General features: G+C 44.8%; 1 pseudogene; it reads left to right on the top strand.

The window, feature by feature from the left end:
* Positions 1–20,685: 20,685 nt before the first annotated feature.
* Positions 20,686–25,499, top strand: part of LOC138504649 (zinc finger protein 107-like) — a 141,137-nt pseudogene continuing 136,323 nt past the window's right edge.

Here is a 25,499-nt window from a genome sequence, read left to right as displayed (position 1 = left end):
GGAGAAATGAAGCTTTAGGGGAAGAGAGAGGGGGTTTGTAAGGGAGAGGGCAAGAGAAGGCCTAAAAGAAGAGGTAGGTATTGAGGAGTTTCCGAAACTTAAGGAATTCCAGCTATAGGGGGAGAGAGGTAGTGAGGCTTTTCCAGAAGGAGGCACCTGCAAAGGATAGAGATCTACCCCCAAATCTCTGCTTGGAAAAGCAGCTCACACGCAAAGAGTTGGAGGAGGCCGAGCGGAGAGCTCTAGAAGGAGAGTATTTAGGAAGAGAGCGTTGATCTGTTTTGCGGTCTGCCCGTTCACTTCGCTGCCTTCCATCCTGCCTGCCTTCTCTGGCTTCCTGTCTTCTCTGCGCTGGACATTTCACGCATTGTTTTCTGACTGCTCCCTGATTGTTAAACTCTCCAGACGGATTACTGTTATATTCCTTGAACTCCTGCATCCTTGGAAGAAATCTCATCCGGCAGTCGTCGAAGCAGAACAAGGTTTTTTCCCATGTGTAGTTTTTTCCCTTTGGGCTCTGCCCATGCAGCGCTTGTAGACCACACTTCCAATTGTGGCTATAGAGTGTCGCTAGGGCATTGTCTCGCCATTAACTATTGAAGTGCTGCTGCCGTCAGCTCAGTCCCTTGCATGCTGAGCTCGACACCTTCTCACAGCTGACATGAAGCAAATGTACATTTCCCAACTCCTTCGTAACCAGTCTCTGCTGTCTAAGCTTTTCTTCTGGCAGCCATGGTGTCCTGATGGAAATTCCTAGTGATCATTTCCAATTCTTTTTTTCTGTGTCCTACTGACATGTGTTTTTGTACCTCCCCTGAACTGCTGTGAAGACATCTTCATCAGTAATGTGTGTTCCTCTCTGCACTGCATCTCCCTCCATGTGTATGAGGCTCCACTATTTCCCTACACCATTGCCCCACTTTCCATACCACTCACTTTCCATGCCACTCACTTTCCATGCCACTCACTTTCCATACCACTCACTTTCCATACCACTCACTGCCACCACTCCTCGTTTCTTATGGAGGAAACCTGCTGCTTCTGTGGGCTGCTACCTACATTTAAAAAACAATAACAGCAAGATTGGGAGACACATAAATACAATTTGGTTGATGGGTCAATGGGCGCTAAGATGTTCTTTAATCCTCAGGCTTAATATGTTCAGATATATTAATTTCCGAAAAATTATATTTAATAAGTGAACTGCTTCATTGATTGTAGACAATAGTGAGACATAGACTCCATCCATATAATTCCCTTTAATTTAGCCAATGGTTCCCTGCATGATTACTGTGACGAACCAGAAGAAGGCGTCAGACTACGTACGACATGTTAAGTGTGCTTTATTCAAAATAAAAAGAAAACACCTATCTAGCCCTGTTGCTATGAGTGAAGTTCCCAACTGTGAGGGGTCAGAAATGAGAGACGGTCACAAAGTCCAAAATGTGCAAGATAAATGTGCCTGTTTCCAATTCAATAAAAATGTACAAAGTTTAAACTTATAATTCCAACAAAGTAATTCTTGTATCCAGGGTTTGACTTCCTTCCCCTGAATCAATCCAGGAAGACAATGTTCTATTCATTTCAATGGAAAAGAAAATGTTTCTTTCATCCAAAGCATCCCTCAAATTGTCAAAGTAAATGAGCTTTCTCCTTTACCCAACTGTTCCTTTCCTGGTTTACTCTCCTGCCAGAAATGTTTCATACTTCACATAACTGTTCACTTTCCTGGTTTACTCTCCTACCGGGAATGGTTTCTACTTCACACAACTGTTCACTTTTCTGGTTTACTTTCCTATCACAAATGGTTTCTACTTCACACATTCCTACGGTTCACTTTCCTTGTTTTCCCCTCCATCCAGGAATGGTTTCTACTTCACACAACTATTCACTTTTCTGGTTTACTTTCCTATTAGGAATGGTTTCTACTTCACACATTCCTACGGTTCCTACGGTACTGTACGGTTTCCTTGTTTTCCCCTCCATCCAGGAATGGTTTCTACTTCACACAGCTGTTCACTTTCCTTCAAAGCACAATCCAGTTGTACTTCCTTATAATTTACATTTTGTTGAATCAAGATATTACTTGTTTCAACTCCCCCCTTATTGGATTTCCACATGTAGAGGTATGTTCATGGACTCTCTGTCAACTTTTGGCATTGACAATGCTTGTTCTAGATTTCCCTTAACTGACTTTTCTTGTAAGGGGAATTGTACAATGTTTGCCCTTTTATTTCTTCTTCAGTGTCTGTCTGCTTGTGATAATATTTGTTCCAGATTTCTCCACACCGACATCGCATATAAGGAGAATTGTACAACATTTGCCTGTTTCTTTGCATATGGCAATGTGGGTTCCAGGTTTTCCCAAAGTGACATCTCGTGTGAGGAGATCTGCACCCCTTTTGCCCTTCTGTCTCTTCTTTAAAGTCTCTTGGCTGGTGGCAATGCAGGTTCTGGGTTTCCCCAAACTGACATCTCATATAAGGAGAATCATACCCTTTTTGTCCTTCCTTTCTACTTGGTTGGTACTCAGATTGCCTCACCAAGTATTCTTCAACTTTATAACATGTTGCAGGGCCCCCAACACATTTTGGTTGACTCACCAGTTTAACATGTGTATCTGCAACGAAGAACCGTTGCTGGGTCGGTCTCCCCAGAGTCTCTCTGGGTTCCTGTGTCATTCTCTCACTCCTCCCCCAATGGAACCTTTGCTGTTCCGCAAGACCGTGTCTCATCCCATCCTGCAGCAGCTGACTTTCACCAGAGTTTTTCTCACCTGCTACGCAACACCTCCAGATGGGTGCCTGTGAGTGTCCTTTCGCCCTAGGCATGGCTCATCTCTGTGCCTCTGGTTTGGAGCTCGTCTCCCGCTCTGCGTCCTCCGTAGCTTTCTGCTCCTTCTCCTGCATTCAGACTGCGACTGCCTCCTCTTCTCCTTCCACTCCCTTCATGACAAGACACACCATTTTGAAATGTCCCGCACAGTGGATGATCTTTTAAACAAGTAGCCTGCATCTTTAGCTTAAGGTTGTTCCTGTTCCACTTTGACTCCTCTGTCCTCTTCCTTGTCACAGTATCTTCGGTGTTATGGGAATTGAGGTCCATATTGTTCTGAAACTTCCCAAGGCTCTATTGTTTCAATTGTTTGTTGAACTTGAGTTTGTCAGAAACAGGCGATGTTGTGTGAATATTATGTGCAGTGATATCGTGTTCAGGATTGTTAGCCAGGACAGAACCATTAGAATCAAGGGATGTCAAATGTGACGCATGTATGTTTAAAGTGTAAAGCTTATTCTATTTAGGCGGTTTTTCATGTAATGTTCTTTGAGTTTTAACATGGGAGGGACTTGCAAAGTGACAGCATGCCATCAGGCATTTGGGGATTATAGGATCTTCATCTTCACAAAACGAAGAATATCACGTCTCTCCTAGGGGAGTCACCACTTCTCCCAGACAGCGATATCCTCCCATGTGATCCTCCCCCACAGCACCTCTCCCAGGCTCTGGATCAGGTAGCGGCGGCCGTCCCCTGGCCACATGGGAGGAGATCTTAGGCTGAGGATCAGTGATGACTCTGTAAGATTCATCAGACTACCTAACAGTACCGCCACTTCCAGGGTCAGGATCAGGTAGCGGCTGCCGTCCCCTGGCCACATGGGGTACATCGTAGGCTGAGGATCAGTGATGACTCTGTAGGATTCATCAGACTACCTAACAGTACCGCCACTTCCAGAGTCAGGATCAGGTAGCGGCTGCTGTCCCCTGGCCACATGGGGGTCGATCGTAGGCTGAGGATCAGTGATGACTCTGTAGAATTCATCAGACTACCTAACAGTACCGCCACTTCCAGAGTCAGGATCAGGTAGCGGCTGCCGTCCCCTGGCCACATGGGGTAGATTGTAGGCTGAGGATCAGTGATGACTCTGTAGGATTCATCAGACTACCTAACAGTACCGCCACTTCCGGAGTCAGGATCAGGTAGCGGCTGCTGTCCCCTGGGGGTAGATTGTAAGCTGAGGATCAGTGATGACTCTGTCGGATTCATCAGACTACCTAACAGTACCGCCACTTCCAGAGTCAGGATCAGGTAGCGGCGGCCGTCCCCTGGCCACATGGGAGGAGATCTTAGGCTGAGGATCAGTGATGACTCTGTAAGATTCATCAGACTACCTAACAGTACCGCCACTTCCAGGGTCAGGATCAGGTAGCGGCTGCCGTCCCCTGGCCACATGGGGTACATCGTAGGCTGAGGATCAGTGATGACTCTGTAGGATTCATCAGACTACCTAACAGTACCGCCACTTCCAGAGTCAGGATCAGGTAGCGGCTGCTGTCCGCTGGCCACATGGGGGTCGATCGTAGGCTGAGGATCAGTGATGACTCTGTAGAATTCATCAGACTACCTAACAGTACCGCCACTTCCAGAGTCAGGATCAGGTAGCGGCTGCCGTCCCCTGGCCACATGGGGTAGATTGTAGGCTGAGGATCAGTGATGACTCTGTAGGATTCATCAGACTACCTAACAGTACCGCCACTTCCGGAGTCAGGATCAGGTAGCGGCTGCTGTCCCCTGGGGGTAGATTGTAAGCTGAGGATCAGTGATGACTCTGTCGGGTTCATCAGACTACCTAACAGTACCGCCACTTCCAGAGTCAGGATCAGGTAGCGGCTGCCGTCCCCTGGCCGCATGGAGGTAGATCGTAGGCTGAGGATCAGTGATGACTCTGTAGAATTCATCAGACTACCTAACAGTACCGCCACTTCCAGAGTCAGGATCAGGTAGCGGCTGCTGTCCCCTGGCCACATGGGGGTAGATCGTAGGCTGAGGATCAGTGATGACTCTGTAGAATTCATCAGACTACCTAACAGTACCGCCACTTCCAGAGTCAGGATCAGGTAGCAGCTGCTGTCCCCTGGCCACATGGGGTAGATTGTAGGCTGAGGATCAGTGATGAATCTGTAGGATTCATCAGACTACCTAACAGTACCGCCACTTCCAGGGTCAGGATCAGGTAGCGGCTGCCGTCCCCTGGCCACATGGGGTACATCGTAGGCTGAGGATCAGTGATGACTCTGTAGGATTCATCAGACTACCTAACAGTACCGCCACTTCCAGAGTCAGGATCAGGTAGCGGCTGCTGTCCCCTCGCCACATGGGGGTCGATCGTAGGCTGAGGATCAGTGATGACTCTGTAGAATTCATCAGACTACCTAACAGTACCGCCACTTCCAGAGTCAGGATCAGGTAGCGGCTGCCGTCCCCTGGCCACATGGGGTAGATTGTAGGCTGAGGATCAGTGATGACTCTGTAGGATTCATCAGACTACCTAACAGTACCGCCACTTCCGGAGTCAGGATCAGGTAGCGGCTGCTGTCCCCTGGGGGTAGATTGTAAGCTGAGGATCAGTGATGACTCTGTCGGATTCATCAGACTACCTAACAGTACCGCCACTTCCAGAGTCAGGATCAGGTAGCGGCTGCCGTCCCCTGGCCGCATGGAGGTAGATCGTAGGCTGAGGATCAGTGATGACTCTGTAGAATTCATCAGACTACCTAACAGTACCGCCACTTCCAGAGTCAGGATCAGGTAGCGGCTGCTGTCCCCTGGCCACATGGGGGTAGATCGTAGGCTGAGGATCAGTGATGACTCTGTAGAATTCATCAGACTACCTAACAGTACCGCCACTTCCAGAGTCAGGATCAGGTAGCGGCTGCCGTCCCCTGGCCACATGGGGTAGATTGTAGGCTGAGGATCAGTGATGAATCTGTAGGATTCATCAGACTACCTAACAGTACCGCCACTTCCAGAGTCAGGATCAGGTAGCGGCTGCCGTCCCCTGGCCACATGGGGGTAGATCGTAGGCTGAGGATCAGTGATGACTCTGTAAGATTCATCAGACTACCTAACAGTACCGCCACTTCCAGAGTCAGGATCAGGTAGCGGCTGCCGTCCGCTGGCCACATGGGGGTAGATCGTAGGCTGAGGATCAGTGATGACTCTGTAAGATTCATCAGACTACCTAACAGTACCGCCACTTCCAGAGTCAGGATCAGGTAGAGCCTGCCGTCCCCTGGCCACATGGGGGTAGATCGTAGGCTGAGGATCAGTGATGACTCTGTAGAATTCATCAGACTACCTAACAGTACCGCCACTTCCAGAGTCAGGATCAGGTAGCAGCTGCCGTCCCCTGGCCACATGGGGTAGATTGTAGGCTGAGGATCAGTGATGACTCTGTAGGATTCATCAGACTACCTAACAGTACCGCCACTTCCGGAGTCAGGATCAGGTAGCGGCTGCTGTCCCCTGGGGGTAGATTGTAAGCTGAGGATCAGTGATGACTCTGTCGGATTCATCAGACTACCTAACAGTACCGCCACTTCCAGAGTCAGGATCAGGTAGCGGCTGCTGTCCGCTGGCCACATGGGGGTAGATCGTAGGCTGAGGATCAGTGATGACTCTGTAAGATTCATCAGACTACCTAACAGTACCGCCACTTCCAGAGTCAGGATCAGGTAGCAGCTGCCGTCCCCTGGCCACATGGGGGTCGATCGTAGGCTGAGGATCAATGATGACTCTGTAGGATTCATCAGACTACCTAACAGTACCAAACTAAGGGTGCTCATCAAGTCAAAAAGAAATAGTACTCCATCGGAATCCTAATATCTAACTGGCCCTCTGCATATTTGCACCCTGATGGGGGAGCCAGCCAATCAGAGGGCTAGGAACACAGGCTTCCCCTGCTGCCATCTTCCCTCAACCCTGTACCCAAATTATTTTTTTTCACCCATGCACCACCCTACTTACCTTATTTTGACGGTATCCACTCCTTCCCATTGCCTCCTGCAGGTCACCATGGAAAGGGAAGAAGGGCTCTGTATGGAGCCCTGTGATCCCTTTCTGTGGTGGCCATCTTGGTAAAGGATGTGCCTTGGTACAACGATTTCCGTTTTTTTGTTGCACCCCAGTTTAGCGTTTTGGCATCCCGGGGTGCTAATAGCTTCACTCAGACCTATAACTTGTGCTGCCGGGGGTAATTCCCCATTCCAGCCATTGGAACGGGTGATTATCTCCATATGGAAAAAAAACAATAAGGAGGACGAAACAATAGCATCTGTCTCTAGTGGTTGCCTGACCCCATGGTTTGGATCACTCTCCAAACAAAAGGTTATAAAAGTTCATCAGGTTCTTTGTCTTTTCAAAAAGAAGAAGGGTTTTTACAGTTCTTGAATGTTAATATCCCTTGTTTTCCTGGGCTCTCTGAAGCCCTTCTGCCATGAGGTCTGTTTACTTTGAATCCTCGGTGTGGTGTCTACAGTTGTGCACCGGTCAGGTTTTCTTGGCTCCCATAAACCTGACGACTTTCCGAGCCTCTAGTATCCCTTTTTCTTGACTCTCCCGGAATCTCCAAAGCCCTTTCGCCCTCAGCTAGACTTGCTTTGGAGGGGCCTCAGTTAGGCATCTGCACTCTTCCAGCTTTTGTTTTTTTGGCTCATGTAACCCTTATGGCTTTCCCAGTATCTACGATAAACGTCTCGACTTCTCCACTGCAGTCTGGTATTGGTATCAGTTAACAGGACCCAAGCCCACTATAGCTTCATGCCACCAGGTGAGACAGTCTCTCTTCCATCTCCCTCAGCATTTTGGCTTCTTTACCACTCAGAATGCCAGCCCTCATGTGTCTCGTTAGCGATCAGTGAACTCTCCACTGCCCCTCCAGGACGTCTTCCTGTGTAGTGTGGCTCTGCCTCTCCAGGACATCTTCCTGTGTAGCGTGGCTCTGCCCCTCCAGGACACCTTCCTGTCAGAGGCTCTCCTCTCCATAGGATTATCTCTCTCTGATTCAGAGTTCCTTGTGATTTTATGTACGCCATCAGGGGGCTTATCGCCCTCTTTAACTGTAGAGTTCAGGTGAGATTCAGCATTAGCTGAAGCCAAAGTGTTTGAGGAAATGTCACTATTTAGTGAATACAAAATAGTAACACAAATAAAAGGAGTGTTATTGCTCTTTGACTCTGGATTTTAGTTGAAATCCCGCATTACCGGAAAAGGCACGGTTTTGGGGATTCAAAAAAGAAGTAACAACAGTCTTTCTAATTCCCATGTAGGTGGATAACGTTTGCTGGACTGGGAGTTCCTTAACGGAATGGGAGTCTGTGTCCCCAAGAGGGGAGTTGCTCCCAGTAAGTTCCCACTTGCTCAGACCCCTAGGGAGGATTTTACTGGGTGGGCTCCCCTCCCTCGCCTCAAAGGGGGCAGTTCATCTCTGGGGAGAAGGAACAAATACTCCAGATTCCTCACAGTAGACATGTAATTACGTGCTGTAGTGTAGTCTCTCTCCCTGGCTCTCTATATTACGAGGTTGAGGGGGCAGTACTCAGTGGGGAGGGTAGTCCCCGAGCTAGTGGATGAAAGGCACGCAGCAATATGGGGAGGCTTCCCTGGTTGGCCTCTTTCGGCCCTCATTACATGGCAGGAGGCAATGACATGGTCCCCTGTAGTTGAAGAACCCCAGTTCTTACTATTCCCAATGCCCTACCAGGGCAGATGGAAGCCTTGACTCTCCCCAGAGCCTTTAAAAACTCATGGATCACTGGAAGGTTTACTCCCCACCCCCGTTTCCCTGAGAGAGCCTGTGCCTCCCTCAAACAAATCTACAGCTGTCATTGCTTTGTGATTGCTTTATAATTGCTATGTCATGGCTTTGTCATTACTTTATCATTACTTTATCATTGCTATGTCATTGCAAAGGAAAGATGAATTTCCTTCTTAGGGACAACATTTCCATTCCTTAGACATTGGTAGGACATGTGTGTGTACAGTTTCAACCTCACCAGATCCAACACAGCAGTCCTTTCACAGACTTTGTGGAACCAAGGTGAACTTCTGCAGTTATGGAGTACAATGCCACAAGTTCCCAACTTCCCAGAAATGGAGAATGCAACAATCTATATTAACTTACTGAATCATTCCACACTGGGAGGAGGCTATGACTCCAGGATGATGTGTTTATTAGGGGGAGGTGTTAACATTAGCAGGAGGCAAGAAGAAGTGGTTGTCAGGAGGATATAGCTATGGAGGGGATGGGACAGGGGCATACCCCAGCCCCTAGCATCAGAAGCGATCAAGGAAGCCTACTCTGGCCCAAGTCAGGTTGTTAAGGTGGGATGGGATGTAAAATGAGGAAAAGATGTGAGAGGCAGTCCAGTCAGGGATCCCGAGAGTGGGAAGCCCAAGTGCAGAGAAAGCAGGAAGGGTGGTGTGGATGCTCGCAGAGAAAGAGAAACGTGGCTCACAGCTCTAACTCCCCCCTCATAAAGAGATTGCTGGTATTCCATGGACAGTAACAAGACTCAGCAAGCTTGGCCTTCAAGCATTTGATTGCGGGAGAGTCTAGCAGGAGAGGAGAACACAGAGCCCATGGAAACCGAAGAGCGCAGTGACAACACTGGGGGATCTTCCATCGCACCCGTGGGAGAGACTGGCATTATTCTCTTGTGCCCTTCAAACCAGCCTTTCTTTTGTTGTGATTGTGAATAGCCTGTGTAAGTACAATTTCCATCTCCAGTCTTTTGCGCATCCTATGACGATAGTATCTTTGTGTCCATTTTTTAAAGTGCATTGTAATGCCAAAAGATGAATTGATCAGGTAGAACTGAGTACAATAGAAGAAATAAAATCAGGCTTTCCTGCAAGACCTCGGCCCTCAGTCCTTCCATCGCTCCCTTTGATTATGTCTTCTAGATGGGAAACAGAAAGTCAAGTTTGGTCATTTTCTGGGTGGCCATGTCACGCTGATGCAGCACTCTAGATTGAGTCAAAGGCCTACACCGAAGTGCGTCCCTCTCTTCTGTTTCCAGCCTCCTTTTCCTATCTTTCCATGAACTCTAAAAAAAAAAAATTCTCCCTCTGACCTCACTTTGCTCTCTACTATTCACTGGTCCTATGACTCCTATGACTCTGCTCTGCTCTCTACTATTCACTCGTCCTATGCCTCTGCTCTCTACTATTCACTTGTCCTATGACTCTGCTCTCTACAATTCACTCATCCTATGACTCTGCTCTCTACTATTCACTTGTCCTATGCCTCTGCTCTCTACTATTCACCCGTCCTATGACTCTGCTCTCTACTATTCACTGGTCCTATGACTTTGCTCTCTACTATTCACTCGTCCTATGACTCTGCTCTCTACTATTCACTCGTCCTATGACTTTGCTCTCTACTATTCACTCGTCCTATGACTTTTCTCTCTACTATTCACTCGTCCTATGACTGCTCTCTGCTATTCACTCGTCCTATGACTCTGCTCTCTACTATTCACTCATCCTATGACTTTGCTCTCTACTATTCACTCGTCCTATGACTCCGCTCTCTACTATTCACTTGTCCTATGACTCTGCTCTCTACTATTCACTCGTCCCATGACCCTGCTCTCTACTATTCACTCGTCCTATGACTTTGCTCTCTACTATTCACTCGTCCTATGACTCTGCTCTCTACTATTCACTTGTCCTATGACTCTGCTCTCTACTATTCACTCGTCCTATGAGTCTGATCTCTACAATTCACTTGTCCTATGACTCTGCTCTCTACTATTCACTCATCCTATGCCTCTGCTCTCTACTATTCACTCGTCCTATGACTCTGCTCTCTACTATTAACTCGTCCTATGACTCTGCTCTCTACTATTCACTCGTCCTATGACTCTGATCTCTACTAGTCACTGGTCCTATGACTTTTCTCTCTACTATTCACTCATCCTATGACTCTGATCTCTACTATTCACTGTTCCTATGACTCTGCTCTCTACTATTCACTGTTCCTATGACTCTGCTCTCTACTATTCACTCGTCCTATGACTCTGATCTCTACTATTCACTGGTCCTATGACTCTGCTCTCTGCTATTCACTGGTCCTATGACTCTGCTCTCTACTATTCACTCGTCCTATGACTCTGCTCTCTGCTATTCACTCGTCCTATGCCTCTGCTCTCTACTATTCACTCGTCCTATGACTCTGCTCTCTACAATTCACTCGTCCTATGACTCTGCTCTCTACTATTCACTCGTCCTATGACTCTGCTCTCTACAATTCACTCGTCCTATGACTCTGCTCTCTACTATTCACTCGTCCTATGCCTCTGCTCTCTACTATTCACCCGTCCTATGACTCTGCTCTCTACTATTCACTCGTCCTATGACTTTGCTGTCTACTATTCACTTGTCCTATGACTCTGCTCTCTACTATTCACTCGTCCTATGACTTTGTTCTCTACTATTCACTCGTCCTATGACTCTGATCTGTACTATTCACTCGTCCTATGACTTTGCTCTCTACTATTCACTCGTCCTATGACTCTGCTCTGCTCTCTACTATTCACTCGTCCTATGACTTTGCTCTCTACTATTCACTCGTCCTATGACTGCTCTCTGCTATTCACTCGTCCTATGACTTTGCTCTCTACTATTCACTCGTCCTATGACTCTGCTCTCTACTATTCACTCGTCCTATGACTCTGCTCTCTACTATTCACTCATCCTATGACTCTGCTCTCTACTATTCACTCGTCCTATGACTCTGCTCTCTACTATTCACTCGTCCTATGACTTTGCTCTCTACTATTCACTCGTCCTATGACTCTGCTCTCTACTATTCACTCGTCCTATGACTCTGCTCTCTACTATTCACTCACCCTATGACTTTGCTCTCTACTATTCACTCGTCCCATGACCCTGCTCTCTACTATTCACTTGTCCTATGACTCTGCTCTCTGCTATTCACTGGTCCTATGACTTTGCTCTCTACTATTCACTTGTCCTATGCCGCTGCTCTCTACTATTCACTTGTCCTATGACTCTGCTCTCTATTATTCACTCGTCCTATGACTCTGCTCTGAACTATTCACTCGTTCTATGACTTTGCTCTCTACTATTCATTGGTCCTATGACTCTACTCTCTACTTTTCACTCGTCCTATGACATTGCTCTCTACTATTCACTCGTTCTATGACTTTACTCTCTACTATTCACTCATCCTATTACTTTGCTCTGTACTATGCACTCGTCCTATGACTTTCCTCTCTACTATTCACTCGTCCTATGACTTTGCTCTCTACTATTCACTCGTCCTATGACTCTGCTCTCTACTATTCACTCGTCCTATGACTCTGAGCTCTACTATTCACTTGTCCTATAACTCTTCTCTGCTCTCTACTATTCACTCATCCTATGCCTTTGCTCTCTACTATACACTCGTCCTATGCCTCTGCTCTCTACTATTCATTCGTCCTATGACTCTGCTCTCTACTATTCACTCATCCTATGACTTTGCTCTCTACTATTCACTCGTCCTATGCTTCTGCTCTCTACTATTCACTCATCCTATGCCTTTGCTCTCTACTATTCACTCATCCTATGACTCTGATCTCTACTTTTCACTCGTCCTATGACTCTGCTCTCTACTATTCACTCGTCCTATGCCTCTGCTCTGCTCTCTACTATTCACTCGTCCTATCACTTTGCTGTCTACTATTCACTCGTCCTATGCCTCTGCTCTCTACTATTCAGTCATCCTATGCCTTTGCTCTCTACTATTCACTCATCCTATGACTCTGCTCTCTACTATTCACTCGTCCTATGCCTCTGCTCTCTACTATTCACTCGTCCTATGAATCTGCTCTGCTCTCTACTATTCACTCAACCTATGACTTTGCTGTCTACTATTCACTCGTCCTATGCCTCTGCTCTCTACTATTCACTCGCCTATGACTTTGCTCTCTACTATTCACTCGTCCTATGACTCTGCTCTCTACTATTCACTCATCCTATGACTCTGCTCTCTACTATTCACTCACCCTATGACTTTGCTCTCTACTATTCACTCGTCCCATGACCCTGCTCTCTACTATTCACTTGTCTTATGACTGTGCTCTCTGCTATTCACTGGTCCTATGACTTTGCTCTCTACTATTCACTTGTCCTATGCCGCTGCTCTCTACTATTCACTTGTCCTATGACTCTGCTCTCTATTATTCACTCGTCCTATGACTCTGCTCTGAACTATTCACTTGTTCTATGACTTTGCTCTCTACTATTCACTCGTCCTATGACATTGCTCTCTACTATTCACTCGTCCTATGACATTGCTCTCTACTATTCACTCGTTCTATGACTTTACTCTCTACTATTCACTCATCCTATTACTTTGCTCTCTACTATGCACTCGTCCTATGACTTTCCTCTCTGCTATTCACTGGTCCTATGACTTTGCTCTCTACTATTCACTTGTCCTATGACTTTGCTCTCTACTATTCACTCGTCCTATGACCCTGCTCTCTACTATTCACTCGTCCTATGACTCTGAGCTCTCCTATTCACTTGTCCTATGACTCTTCTCTGGTCTCTACTATTCACTCGTCCTATGCCTTTGCTCTCTACTATACACTCGTCCTATGCCTCTGCTCTCTACTATTCATTCGTCCTATGACTCTGCTCTCTACTATTCACTCATCCTATGCCTTTGCTCTCTACTATTCACTCATCCTATGACTCTGCTCTCTACTATTCACTCGTCCTATGACTCTGCTCTCTACTATTCACTCGTCCTATGCCTCTGCTCTGCTCTCTACTATTCACACGTCCTATGACTTTGCTGTCTACTATTCACTCGTCCTATGGCTCTGCTCTCTACTATTCACTCATCCTATGCCTTTGCTCTCTACTATTCACTCATCCTATGACTCTGCTCTCTACTATTCACTCGTCCTATGCCTCTGCTCTCTACTATTCACTCGTCCTATGAATCTGCTCTGCTCTCTACTATTCACTCGTCCTATGCCTCTGCTCTCTACTATTCACTCGTCCTATGAATCTGCTCTCTACTATTCACTTGTCCTATGACTTTGCTGGCTACTATTAATTCGTCCTATGCCTCTGCTCTCTACTATTCACTCATCCTATGCCTTTGCTCTCTACTATTCACTCGTCCTATGACTCTGCTCTCTACTATTCACTCGTCCTATGAATCTGCTCTCTACTATTCACTTGTCCTATGACTTTGCTGGCTACTATTCATTCGTCCTATGCCTCTGCTCTCTACTATTCACTCATCCTATGCCTTTGCTCTCTACTATTCACTCGTCCTATGACTCTGCTCTCTACTATTCACTCGTCCTATGCCTCTGCTCTCTACTATTCACTCGTCCTATGCCTCTGCTCTCTACTATTCACTCGTCCTATGACTCTGCTCTCTACTATTCACTCGTCCTATGCCTCTGCTCTCTACTATTCACTCGTCCTATGACTTTGCTCTCTACTATTCACTCGTCCTATGACTCTGCTCTCTACTATTCACTCGTCCTATGCCTCTGCTCTCTACTATTCACTCATCCTATGCCTTTGCTCTCTACTATTCACTCGTCCTATGACTCTGCTCTCTACTATTCACTCGTCCTATGCCTCTGCTCTCTACTATTCACTCGTCCTATGCCTCTGCTCTCTACTATTCACTCGTCCTATGCCTCTGCTCTCTACTATTCACTCATCCTATGACTTTGCTCTCTACTATTCACTCGTCCTATGACTCCTATGAATCTGCTCTGCTCTCTACTATTCACTGGTCCCATGACTCTGCTCTCTATTATTCACTCGTCCTATGACTCTGCTCTGAACTATTCACTTGTTCTATGACTTTGCTCTCTACTATTCATTGGTCCTATGACTCTACTCTCTACTATTCACTCGTCCTATGACATTGCTCTCTACTATTCACTCGTTCTATGACTTTACTCTCTACTATTCACTCATCCTATTACTTTGCTCTCTACTATGCACTCGTCCTATGACTTTCCTCTCTGCTATTCACTGGTCCTATGACTTTGCTCTCTACTATTCACTCGTCCTATGACTTTGCTCTCTACTATTCACTCGTCCTATGCCTCTGCTTTCTACTATTCACTCGTCCTATGCCTCTGCTCTCTACTATTCACTCATCCTATGCCTTTGCTCTCTACTATTCACTCGTCCTATGACTCTGCTCTCTACTATTCACTCGTCCTATGCCTCTGCTCTCTACTATTCACTCGTCCTATGACTCTGCTCTCTACTATTCACTCGTCCTATGCCTCTGCTCTCTACTATTCACTCATCCTATGCCTTTGCTCTCTACTATTCACTCGTCCTATGACTCTGCTCTCTACTATTCACTCGTCCTATGCCTCTGCTCTCTACTATTCACTCGTCCTATGCCTCTGCTCTCTACTATTCACTCATCCTATGACTCTGCTCTCTACTATTCACTCGTCCTATGCCTCTGCTCTCTACTATTCACTCGTCCTATGACTTTGCTCTCTACTATTCACTCGTCCTATGACTCCTATGAATCTGCTCTGCTCTCTACTATTCACTGGTCCCATGACTCTGCTCTTGGTGCTGCTAGCAACCTTATCATTTCATATCCTCCTCACCCTCAGTGCCTTCTTTACCTCGTTAATCACATACTCTCTCACTGATCTGCTGATCTGATTCTCTTCCTCACCCTATCCCACTGCCAATGTCTTCATTTCTAAGGTTGAGCTCCTACGTTCTTCCTCTCTGTATACCTCTTCTACATCTTCTTTTGTACCCACCTTCTCCTTTTTCTTCTCCCTCCTCGTTCTCCTCTATTTCTGAATTTGATACTGCTTCTTATCTTGCTCGAGCTCATCCCACTGCTTCACTTCTGCATCCTATGCCACCCCCTCTTGCCACTAGGCTTTTCCCTCTCATACTGCCTTATCTTCGCGTATTATTCTTTCCCTCTCCTCTGCCACCTTCCCCACTGAATTTAAGAGTGCAGTAATTCTTCCGCTTCTGAAAACATCTTCTTTGGATAGCTCAGCACCTTCAAGCTACTGTCCTATCTCCTTGCTTCTTTATCTCTCTAAAATCTTGGGACAACTGGTCTGTACTCAAGTCTTGTCATATCTTGATCACAACTGCCTACTTCCACTAACACAATATGGCCTCTGACGATTCCATTGCACTGAAACGGATCTTCTCTCTGTCACTAACTCTCTCCTATTTGCTCGGCACTCTAAACATTCCTCTATTCACATCCTACTTAATCTTTCTGCTACTTTCAATACCGTGAATACAGTGGACTACTCTACCCTTCTGTCTACACTTCACTCTTTGGGCTTTTCGGCACTGCTCTCTTGAGGTTCAAGTTTTATCTGGCTGACCATTCCTTCTCTGTTTCTTGGGGCGGCACAAATTCCCCTTTTTTTCCTCCTACCCATAGCGACCTTCAAGACTCTGTTCTGGTTCCCCTTCTTTTCTCATTATACACTCCCCATTGCCCACATCATTTCTTCATTTGGGATCTTCTCACATTTTTATGCTGATGATTCCCATCTCTCTATCTCTTTCTCCGCCTTCTCAGATACTCTTCATGCACTATTTCTGACGGTCTTCTTTCTATTCAAACCTGGATGCGTTCACACCTCTGATAGCTTAATGCTTCTAAGACTTGCATTCTATTCTTTGCTGCCTCTACCATTCCCACTCCTTCTTTTAACCTTCCTCCTGCCTCCTCTTTCTTTCACGTCTTCTGCCTGTAACCTAGGAGTCCTCTTTGATGTGCACCTTTCTTTTTCATCACATTGTACTTTAAAATTGGGAAACTTCTTTTCACTTTTCTAGTTTGTTCATGTCTTGACTACTTTTCCTGTCTTCTTGTTGGTCTTCACCCACAGTAGTTCATTAGTCATTATTTCCTGGAACACTAGGGGACACACAGATGTATTCACTCCCTCCAAAACATGCCCTGACTTCAACTCTATTGGGATAATACTTCAATAGGAGATTTGTTTAAAACAGCATCCTCTGTCACATGGCTTTACAACCTTTCTTCAACCTTCTATCTCTGACACGGCAGGCAGACCACCTGGTAGCTTTCTAGTAGCAGTTAATTATAATAGCTTATTTCCAGAAGCAGACATTTGCCTCAATATTTATCCTGGCGTATTAGCAATTAAAGCTAGTGGCCTCAAAACAATCACCGGAACTACTTATTTTGAAGCTCTACTAGAACTCTGCTGTGATGGGTCTTGAGCTCTTTCAAGACTATGAGGCAGAGTTGTTATCATCCTGGTATGCGGGTGGAAAGCCTTCCACAATAATTGTAGGCCGTGATTTTAATTCTGAGTGTCCTGATTTGGATGTCAAATTGTGCATCATTTTTAGAGCGGTTGGAAAGATAGAAGGGTGCATGACCGGGCCTCTAGATGCTCTCATCTCTTTAAGATGTCGGAGTTGAATACAGAAGCCGACAATCCTCCAATTGAGACCTGGCACAGCGTAGAGCATGAGTCTCATATTGATTATATTTGATCGTCCACTGTTATATTTGATTGCTGTACATATTTTGCAGTGAACTATACAACATGAAGTGGCCATGGTAGCTTGCATGCTACTTTAGATATGTGTAACATTGTTATGTAGCTTGCAGGGTGCACTGGAAATCATTTGATCTCTTGCACAGAATTTGCATTCACTAACATGAAAAAATATGAGTTATTTGAATAAGAATGTATACTGTTATTTGAGCATTTCACTCAGTGAGATGCTTTACTCCTTGTCCCCTTACATTTCTATACATGTATTGCAGAATCCCTGCCGCTTCATAAAGATGCAAAAACATATATGAACACTATTACAAAAAGGCAGGGACGAAGAAGTAGCGCTTAAAAAAATAACTTTGTTCTCAGCTGAAGACATTTCAAAAACACATGCCTTAATAGAAGTAATATTAAACTGAAATACTCACCGAAAATAACATTATAAAAATTGTAAAAGTCACCAATATAACCGTTAAATCATGGTAGCCAAATAATGGTAAAAACATTAACATCAAATAAAGTGTTTGGATATTGGCAAGTTGTGAATACATAATCAGGAACACCTCAGCTGCTCCCATATCTGAAAGTGTATGAATTCATCATCATTCAAAGACCTATGATTACGGATTGTGAGGAGGTCTTGATTCTCTGTGGACAAGAATGATGCAGGGAAATCACATATATGCTCTAGTCCCCTTTTGCAAATATATAGAAAAGAACTGGCGTTACATGACACTAATTGATTTCTTGCTTATTTTACCAGAATTTTCTCTATGGTATATATTTCTGTTTAGAAAATTGCCAAATGAAGTTTTGTTTTAAATTGAATCTATTCATTGCATTGTATGTATTTGTTTTAGGAAATTTGTTAAATGTAGCTTAGGTTTTAAATGGCACATAGTGTTCTAGGTCCCGTTTGCAAACATATAGAAAACGAACCAATACTACAAGACATTAATTGATAATTTACTTCTGTTAATGGAATATTTTTATATGATATATATTTGTTTTATGAAATTTGTTTAACAAAGTTTTGTTTTAATTGCTCTCATTTACTATAATACACGCATCTGTTTTATGAATTTGTTAAACGAAGCGTATTTTTTAAATTGAATGCACTGTAAATAGATTTTTTTTTGTAAAAGTTCTACTTTTGTATTGAACCATGGACAAATAAAAAAAACGACTTACGGTCACTCTAGAGTACCTTTGATTTGTGCCACATCGTCAAAGTTAACCTGATCAGCTCTAGATGTTGACTACGATGAAATTCTAGCCGCAATCATGAAAGCCAAAAATTAATGAGCACCGGGTCCTGACAAACTGCCTATTTGTGTCATAAAAAGCTTGCCAAACGCACGGGCCGAGATTTTAATGCAACTATATAATCAGATACTGGAGCAGCGGGCTAGGCCCTCTACTTGGTTAGGGGCACATGTAGTTCCAATTCAGAAAAAGAGTCATCATCTTTTACCAGGGAATTATAGACCAATCACTCTACTGGAGTCCAAGATATCTGCATCTTTTATTTTAAAGGAGTTGGAAAAATGGGCTGAAGATTTGGGTAAACTTGCAAAATATCAGACAGGCTTTAAGAAACGTGTGGTAACACAATTAAATGGGTCTATTCTTGCGTGTTCTCAGAAATTTGCAAGAGTACTCTTGATATATTTATGGTATACATCGATTTGTCTTGGCTTTTTACAATGAAAACAGATCACAAATTGTCTGTACCGACCCTCCCTAGAGGTTGATTAGATATTATTATGTATCTGCACAGAAATACCTTGATAAAGATTAGATGCAATCATTTGGGATTATTAACTAAACACATATCTACTCTTAGAGGCCTATGGCAGGGTTGCATTGTTGCCTCTTGCCTATCCAATGCGTACATATCTAACCTGGATTCAATGTTCTCTTAAACTGCCGCTTTTCCTCCAGTGGCTTCCTTAGGCTGGCAAAAGAGTCATTTTCAAGTATACTTCGCTTGACTTACAGCAAGCCCTGGCTTCACTCCAGACATCTGATAACTAGTTAGTATCGAACACAAATAAGGCAAAAGAACATACATTTTTCAGGAACTAGGAAAATAAAAAGCAATACATTTATTTGGCAAATTAACAGGAACAGAATCAAATGATTCAAACATGTGATATATTTAGGGTTTCAGATATATATCAAGTATAACTCTGTGGCTCTCTGCCAATTTCCAAGAAAAAAAGTATTACAATTTTCAGTTCAAATGTTAAGGATCAGAACGTGATACTGCCATTATTCACTGCGGCCCTAAGGAAATTCCTTAAGTGCAAAGTAATTCCAGTATTACATCTGGGCTTGAACTATGGCACTTATCCGGCTGGAAATGCATAGCAATGCTGGTGGGTATAATGTGGGGAAAAGCACTCTGTCTATCGAAACTGCATTTCAATCTCAGGCATAAGATATTCAAATGGTTTATGCTTTTTACAAGCTCGGGTCCAATAGAAAACTTTAGCACTTTACTTAAAGGATTTATCGTCTTTCAGGAAAGCGTTATTTTTTTACATAAAGGAATCTTTATTGCTGGGTTCTAGCGAATGACTAAATGATCTATTTGATAAAAGCAATTATTTATTACAAGAACTAAATACTAGTATTCTGAATCTCATTGCTAATGCTGATTCAATGAAGTACAAATTGTAGGAAAAGGATTGGATTAATACATTAGAAACATTGAGTAAATATCAATTATGCAATTATCTGAATGACTTGGAGATATTGGAAATGCATACAAAAATTAGAATTTTTCTAAAAGATCTGGTTAAAAGCAGGCCTTACAATGTACACACCTACACATAATCACATATATGGGGAGGAAATACTTTGTGGCATTGAATTTCACATTAGACAAATCTAAAAATACAATCCATTAAATGTAAAAGTCCAAAAGTATCACATTTACAATTTTCAAATGCTTACCCTTAGTGGAGAGAAAGAATAGGAAAAGGAGAGGAGAACTACCATGGACAGGAGTGTGCAGATGTGTGCAGGATTGGGAGTCAAATACATCTGGAATAAAAGTAAAGAACACAGTATCATCAGCTGCTGTACACACCCCTCCATTTACACACAGGCTTTTATTTCAGTTTTTTAACTTTCACTCAAGTCCTGCATGTATTTTGATGGACAGTGTGATGGAAAGAGTCTCTCTCTGAGTATGTGTGTGTGAGATCAAGACATATATGCACTACACAATTGTCTTTCTTGCTGTACAATGACATGACATAATATCCCATTTTGGTGTTTCTTTCAACAGAGACTAGAGCCATTAACAACACCAAGAGTCTGGAAATGAAGATGAGATGAGGGGCTATACAGAAAGCTAAGAGAAACTCTACAGGAGATGGGCAGTGCTGTTCCACTGAACCTGTAGATAATCTACCATCCTCCTTGGCAAGTCTAATGCCCGCCACACCTATGAAGAACAAAACGAAGGAGAAGGCAGCTGCCTGCAGAGTCTGTGGGATGTGCTTCCCTCACAGATCCAGTCTAATCGCACACATGACATCCCATGCAGGTGAGGAAATGTACAAGTGCACCGAGTGTGAGAAAAGCTTCAATCGGATCTCAAGACTATATGTGCATCATAGAACCCATACTGGGGAGAGGCCGTACACGTGCACAGAGTGCAAGAAATGCTTCAGTCACTCCTCAGCTCTGAAAATCCATCAGAGAATCCATACTGGGGAGAGGCCGTACAAGTGTGCAGAGTGCACACAAAGCTTCAGTCAATCGTCAGATCTGATAAGGCATTATAGAACCCATACTGGGGTGAAGCCCTACAAGTGCACAGAGTGCACACAATGCTTCAGTCAATCTTCAGATCTGGTAAGGCATCATAGAACCCATACTGGGAGGAAACCCTACATGTGTACTGAGTGTGAGAAAAGCTTCAGTTACGCCTCACTACTGATAAACCATCAGAGGATCCATACTGGAGAGAGGCCTTACAAATGCACAGAGTGTGGGAAAAGCTTCAGTACGATCTCAAGACTCGATGAGCATCATAAAATCCATACTGGGGAGAGGCCGTACAAGTGCAGCGAGTGCAAGAAAAGCTTCCATCATTCCTCAGCTCTGTCAGTCCATCAGAGGATCCATACAGGAGAGAAGCCCTACAAGTGCACAGAATGCAAGAAATGCTTCAACCAGTTCTCAGATCTAAAAAAACATCAGAGGATCCATACTGGAGAGAAGCCCTTCAAGTGCCCCGAGTGCAAGAAATGCTTCAGCCATTTCTCAGGTCTAAATATCCATCAAAGGATCCATACAGGAGAGAAGCCCTTCAAGTGCCCAGAGTGCAAGAAAACTTTCATTCAGTGCTCAAATCTGAAACGCCATCAGAGGATCCATACAGGCGAGAAGCCCTACACGTGCACTGAGTGCGAGAAAAGTTTCAGCCAGTTCTCAGATCTGAAAAGCCATCAAATGATCCATACAGGGGAGAAGCCCTTCCAGTGCCCAGAGTGCAAGAAAAGTTTCATCCATTGCACAAATCTGAAACACCATCAAAGGATTCATACAGGCGAGAAGCCCTACAAGTGCACAGAGTGCACAAAAAGCTTTAGACAATCCTCAGCTCTGAAAAGCCATCAGATGAGCCACACAAGGTGGAGCCCCACGAGTGCCCAGAGTGCAGAAAAAGCTTCAGTCACTCCTCAAATCTGAGAATCCATCAGAGGAGTCACACTGGGGGGAGGCCCTGCAAGTGCACAGAGTTGCAGGATAGCTTTACTCTGCCTTCATTGTTGATACTCCATCAGAGGATCCATTCTTTTAAAAACACGGGAAGACCACCAAGCCGTTAGGAGGTCTTCGAAGACTGACTCTTTTCATAGTAGTCAAGTTACGAGATGGTGTGGATGTATTCTTATCAGGGTTTAGCGCTCGATCTTTTGAGTTCATAAATATTATAACATTATGGGGAGAAAGCACAAGTCATGTACCTGAGATACAGAAAAGATCTATATTTAAGCAATATGCCCCGAGCAGTGGGGGCATTACTGAGACAGGCAATGGCCCGGGGCCCATAGTTATAGGCCCGAGCAAAGCAATATTATACATTAGAAAAAGTTCTCCTTGACCTAGACAAGAGGTAAACCCTGTGAGGATAGAAAAGGTTGCCATTTGAAGAGTTAAGAAGGCTGTGGAAATACGTTGCAAGGAAAACATTATGGCTAACTGTCAAAAATTGAAATTGTGTGAAGCTTACCTCGAAATTAAATTTGAGTTTGGTTGTGGGAGGTATTTAGACCTCCCTGATCTAACGCATGCCTGCAACCTTTATATGGATTTTAGGATGGGAACCTGAGACTGGCCTTTTGGGGCAATTGGGAATACTGATTCTTAATCCCTTATGTGGCCTATCGTCAGAAACACTGAACCATTTACTCTGTTTTTGCACAAATTCAAGAACAGTGAGAGTGGCTTATTTGAAACATATTTTGAGAATGGAGGTTGTTCAAACAACCATTTTAAAATCGACGGCAAATCAAGCTCCAGTTAATAAGGTGGCTGAGTTCATCCACAGAGCATGGCTGTTAAGGCAACAGACGTGCTGCGCGTCATTTCGCCCACGAGTGCCTGTTCCCTTGGTGAACTATTGGAACACCTTACTGGAATAGCTGCAAGAAACATGTTCCCTCCTATTCATGAGAGGTGTTTAATAATGAAATGGCCTGACCACTATGTGCTGTTCAAATTCTTGTATTGATTTGTATCTTGAATATATTGAATGTTTATAATCAATCATGATAATCAAGTTAGGATGATGTTCTTGGGGAAATGATGCCGCTATATGATTGATTATTCATTAATCTGGAAATGACACCAAGGCTGAAAGGTTAAATGAGAAATGAAATATACATCCTCGCTGCTTTATAACACATCAACTTGGCTCACAAGAAGAAGAATATTTCTAATTCTCAGGGACATATGGCTTCCTCTACACATTATCCCACCCCAATACCCTGTGTCCCTGCAGCCTATGCACTGTACCCTGGGATACACATGGCCTGATTCATATCTATGTACTCTCTGCACCTGTGCACCTGCAGCCTGTATACTGTACCCCGGGATACACATGGCCAGATACATATCTATGTACTCTGTGTGCCTGTGTCCCTGCAGCCTATGCACTGTACCCTGGGATACACATTGCCAGATACATATCTATGTACTCTATGCACCTGTGTCCCTGCAGCCTATGCACTGTACCCCGGGATACACATGGCCAGACACATATCTATGTACTCTCTGCACCTGTCTACCTGCAGCCTCTGTACTGTACCCGGGGATACACATGGCCAGATACATATCTATGTACTCTCTGCACCTGTGTCCCTGCAGCCTATGCACTGTACCCTGGGATACACATGGCCAGATACATATCTATGTACTCTCTGCACCTGTGTCCCTGCAGTCTATGCAATGTACCCTGGGATACACATGGCCAGATACATATCTATGTACTCTCTGCACCTGTGTCCCTGCAGCCTATGCACTGTACCCTGGGATACACATGGCCAGATACATATATATGTACTCTCTGCACCTGTGTACCTCCAGCCTATGCACTGTACCCTGGGATACACATGGCCAGATACATATCTATGTACTCTCTGCACCTGTGCACCTGCAGCCTATATACTGTACCCTGGGATACACATGGCCAGATACATATCTATGTACTCTCTGCACCTGTCTACCTGCAGCCTATATACTGTACCCTGGGATACACATGCCAGATACATATCTATGCACTCTCTGCACCTGTCTACCTGCAGCCTATATACTGTACCCTGCGATACACATGCCAAGATACATATCTATGTACTCTCTGCACCTGTCTACCTGCAGCCTATATACTGTACCCTGGGATACACATGCCAGATACATATCTATGCACTCTCTGCACCTGTCTACCTGCAGCCTATGCACTGTACCCTGCGATACACATGCCAAGATACATATCTATGTACTCTCTGCACCTGTCTACCTGCAGCCTATGCACTGTACCCTGGGATAAACATGGCCAGATACATATCTATGTACTCTCTGCACCTGTGCACCTGCAGCCTGTATACTGTACCCTGGGATACACATGGCCAGATACATGTCTATGTACTCTCTGCACCTGTCTACCTGCAGCCTATGCACTGTACCCTGGGATACACATGGACAGATACATATCTATGTACTCTCTGCACCTGTGTACCTGCAGCCTATGCACTGTACCCTGGGATACACATGGCCAGATACATATCTATGTACTCTCTGCACCTGTGTCCCTGCAGCCTGTGTACTGTACCCTGGGATACACATGGCCAGATACATATCTATGCACTCTCTGCACCTGTCTACCTGCAGCCTGTATACTGTACCCTGGGATACACATGGCCATATACATATCTATGTACTCTCTGCACCTGTCTACCTGCAGCCTATGCATTGTACCCTGGGATACACATGGCCAGATACATATCTATGCACTCTCTGCACCTGTCTACCTGCAGCCTATGCACTGTACCCTGGGATACACATGGCCAGATACATATCTATGTACTCTCTGCACCTGTCTACCTGCAGCCTATATACTGTACCCTGTGATACACATGGCCAGATACATATCTATGTACTCTCTGCACCTGTGCCCCTGCAGCCTATGCACTGTACCCTGGGATACACATGGCCAGATACATATCTATGTACTCTCTGCACCTGTGCCCCTGCAGCCTATGCACTGTACCCTGGGATACACATGGCCAGATACATATCTATGTACTCTCTGCACCTGTCTACCTGCAGCCTATATACTGTACCCTGGGATACACATGGCCAGATATATATCTATGCACTCTCTGCACCTGTCTACCTGCAGCCTATGCACTGTACCCTGGGATACACATGGCCAGATACATATCTATGTACTCTCTGCACCTGTCTACCTGCAGCCTATATACTGTACCCTGTGATACACATGGCCAGATACATATCTATGTACTCTCTGCACCTGTGCCCCTGCAACCTATGCACTGTACCCTGGGATACACATGGCCAGATACATATCTATGTACTCTCTG

The sequence above is a fragment of the Ambystoma mexicanum genome, chromosome 11, assembly GCF_040938575.1.
Source record: "Ambystoma mexicanum isolate Mex_15411 chromosome 11, UKY_AmexF1_1, whole genome shotgun sequence".
NCBI lineage: Eukaryota > Metazoa > Chordata > Amphibia > Caudata > Ambystomatidae > Ambystoma > Ambystoma mexicanum.
Note: the sequence above shows the minus strand (reverse complement) of the source record. Positions and strands in the feature narration are given on the sequence as shown.